This window comes from Trichogramma pretiosum, unplaced genomic scaffold (genome assembly GCF_000599845.2).
Source record: "Trichogramma pretiosum strain Unisexual culture from Peru unplaced genomic scaffold, Tpre_2.0 scaffold5, whole genome shotgun sequence".
NCBI lineage: Eukaryota > Metazoa > Arthropoda > Insecta > Hymenoptera > Trichogrammatidae > Trichogramma > Trichogramma pretiosum.
Genome location: NW_019641672.1, coordinates 2,484,924 through 2,488,664, shown reverse-complemented (window position 1 = coordinate 2,488,664; position 3,741 = coordinate 2,484,924). Strand labels below are relative to the sequence as shown.

The window sequence follows — 3,741 nt, the reverse complement described above, 5'->3', positions numbered from 1 at the left end:
TGCTAAGTGTGGGGTTCGAACCCACGCTCCCAGACGGGAACCAGAACTTAAGTCTGGCGCCTTAGACCGCTCGGCCAACCTAGCTCCCCTATGAGGGGGATGATCTTTTAACCCTTGAAAAGAACTACTTTGTATAAAACCGATTTAATTTAAATTTTTTTTTAAATTCACTACAGAGATTGGTAATTCATTAAAATGGGTATAAAAAGATGATTAAATATTATAAATACTTATTTTACGTACGCTGAAATGTTTATAAAATAATAAATTAGTGTTATTTACTCTTGAGAAATATAACTCTTCTTCCATATGTATAATAATTGATGCAAAAATTGATTTTTTTTCTAAAGATAACAATGCTAAAGATGTTTTTATTGATGATAATGTAAATTTAATCAATATGATTTTTGAAGATAATCTTGAAACAGCTTTTCTGTACATTCATTGAGGTAAAAAGTAAAAGTGTTACTTATGGCACTTGTATCGTGGATTTCTATTGTAGCACGAATAAAAAGTAACAGATGATTGACAAAAATAAATTACTGAAATGAAAGCAATGCATAAGTATACACTTATTGCTCGTTGATATTTTTATCACGTATAAAACATATGTTTTAATTGTTTTATGCTGATATTTTTAAACAATGGGATCCCATTTTGGTTTATTTACTTTTCAACAAATTTGAGATTAGGTCTTTTTACCGTTGCTATTTTTTATGAAATAGTGTTTACAGATGATCAAGTGTTGAAGTGCTGTTTTGGTATTCTAAGCTTCTAAGTAATCTCTAAGACAAGTTTTCTTGGATTAGTTCATGTGATTGAGGTAAACACTATCAGCTTTCGCGCACTCACCTTCCCCTCATCTTCTCTCTCTTTCACTTTTATGCTTGATTGCCTCACTGTGTATTATGTTGCGCGATACTTTAATCGACTTAGTTGCTTAAATGTTATTTATTCAAACAAATTGAAAATGATACAATATATCACTAAAAAGATAAAATGATTGATTTAAGCATGCGTAATGTAAAGATCTAATGATGTATACAAAAAAATAAATGATACGAGTAATATCTAAATCGCAATGCCAATTCATTCAATCAATGTAAAATTATAATCTTTTAATTTACTATCATTCATTTCGTAGCATTATTTTTTCAATGCTGCTCACGAGCTTCTGAGGAGGAAATTATTTCCAAAAATTAGCTACTCGCAACGTAGGTCATGCAGCGGCTTTATTAGCTACTGCGTTAGCCGCAAAGGGCTGCTGCTGCGCTTTCATGTATAGCCGCGTGCATTGTTTTCTCCACCTTTGCACAGCAAAAGTATTATGATCCTCGGTCTGTATGCGTATACGTACGTATGATATATGCCGCGCACTTCAAAGTGACGCACTGCGATCGCGCATCACAAAAGTGCGCGTGTGTTGCAGCCTGTAAAGCGCGAATTCGCTTGGTTCGTCATAGCATATGCAATTGCATAGCTCAATGCAGTTCATTTCTTCGGTTGGAGCGATAGATCTAAAGAATTGCTCCATGCAACGTATGGCTTTATTTACACTCTTGAAAGCGAAGCGTACATAATATCGCGCGTATATGCATATATGTGTGTCGCTGCGTGCAGGCGCACTTGCGATTATTCGATCGAATAAGAATGCACGTAGCTCTTTTTTGAGCATTTCACGCTGCGATTGGCCATTTGTTTTACGAGAGACCGCGAAGGGCTTCGGTGGCAATTTCGGCTTTTTCTTTTTCTTCTATAGCTCGAGTTCGAGCTTGATAATTACTTATTCGACTACTAGCTAATCTTTGTTTGAGAGCATTTTTAATTCGAATGTTTTTTAAACGTTTTCGACTGATTAATTCGATACGTTTTTGTCATTTTTTTTAGCTGTACAATATGTTGTCAATGCTTACTTTACACTAAAAGTCTGTTTGGCTCCAATGAATGAATTATATCACTAGTAAAAATTGTATCACGTACTGAATGTTGAAACCCTTTTTTTCATAGCATATTGATAATTCAATGACGATTTCACTTTTGAACTGTGTTTTATTAGGAATTCAATTTATTTTATGCAAATAGTTGACATTCAAGAAGTAGAAATATAGTAAAGTATACAAAAGCGTAAGAAAAAAGTGCAAAAAAATTAATTAAAATCGATCTAGTGATGCTTATTGCATGATAAAAGTAAAGTGAGCTGATTGTACAGAATACGAAATACAAAAAAAATAAAATACAAGTACATATGCGTACTTACATTTGTACAACATGCAACGCAGTCGCGCACAAAACTCTCTAATACTGAATTCGCGTAAATAATAGCTCCGGCAGAAGTTTTTTCGTGGCGCTGCTAGAGGTTTGTAGCTGCTGCATCACATATATATAAATAAGCATCCATCCGCGTATGCTCACTGAGGTGAGAATAATGTGCATTGTCGGCGAGCTCTCTGTGCGCGAGCTTGAAGTATACTAATCAGAAAGAGAGAAAGAGAGGGACCTGTGATGCCTGCAACTTTGCTCTTTCTCTCTCTCGCTTTCTCTTAAGATTATTAAAATCGTCAAGAACGAGTATAGTTGTGCATACACAGATACGCGCACGTTTAGACACACGAGCTTCAAAGTCCTCAAAGGGTTAATTATCCCGACGGCCTGTTTATGGCTGGCTTGCTCGTTTTCCCTGGGGGACACGGGAATAAGAGGCTGCGCCGCTCGTCTATGTACGTATATATATCGGACAGCAAGGATTGTTAGTATGCGGCAGCGGCCATAAAGCAGATACGTAAAGGCACCAGCAGTAACTGAAAAAAAAAAATAATAATAATAAAAACAGCTTCCTGAATAAGAGATCAGAGATGTCCCGCTGTTGTGTGAGTTTGGGGATGATAGCGTTGCTAGCACTGACGCTTATAAGAGCTCAGGTAAACCAAAGCGCTATAATTCTGCTACAGATGTCTTGTCTGTTGCGCTTGGATTTAACCAACGTGAGCTTTGAATCAATGAGCTTTCATTTTTTGCTAGAGCTTTTTTATTACTTTAGTAAATGAGTAAGCATTTACATATAGCCCGTAGTGAATAAGCAGAAAAAGCACTGACTATCATATTAAGAAACTTGCATGAAATCAAATGGGGTTTTCATGCCTGTCTTCAATGATTGGTGATTTATATGGAGCTTTTAAGTCCTGTTCATATTATCTCAAAAGATAAATTTCTTATAAATTGAAACAAAATCATTAATTACGTACAATAAGTCATCCACATGTATGGATTAGATTCGAAATTTTTAAATCAACCTGTGCACGAAATCCTCACGTTGCCTTGAATGTTTTAGAATGTTTAGCATCGTAGATGTATTTTTCCAAACATCACGTTTAATGTATTTACAGCTTGCAATGTAGAAATTTGGAGATTATTATTTTTTTTTTTAACATATTATTTTTTCAAAAAATGTTATACTGTATACAACCAGTTGTAAGTCATCGGCCAAAACTTGCAATTAAAGAATAATGACCTTCTCACGTTTTATTGGGAAATTGCCGAGCGTATTTCTATAAAAATCCGTCCTGTCAAATTATACGATCCATAGCTTTGAAAGCAACGAATTGCCTAAAATTACGAGATGGTGTTCATTCATATAGAGTCATTATTGTCTGCAACGAATGAAGAAACGACCGCTTATCGGATAGAAAAACTTTCCCCACGACTTAGTCGAGGCTGTATACACTAAAACACTACCTAAATGCA

At 35.3% G+C, this 3,741-nt stretch overlaps 1 non-coding gene across 1 annotated transcript; it reads right to left on the bottom strand.

Moving 5' to 3' along the window:
• Trnal-uaa lies at window positions 1-84 on the bottom strand. The gene has a single exon. It is a non-coding gene; the product is annotated as a tRNA-Leu (tRNA).
• Window positions 85-3,741: the final 3,657 nt, after the last annotated feature.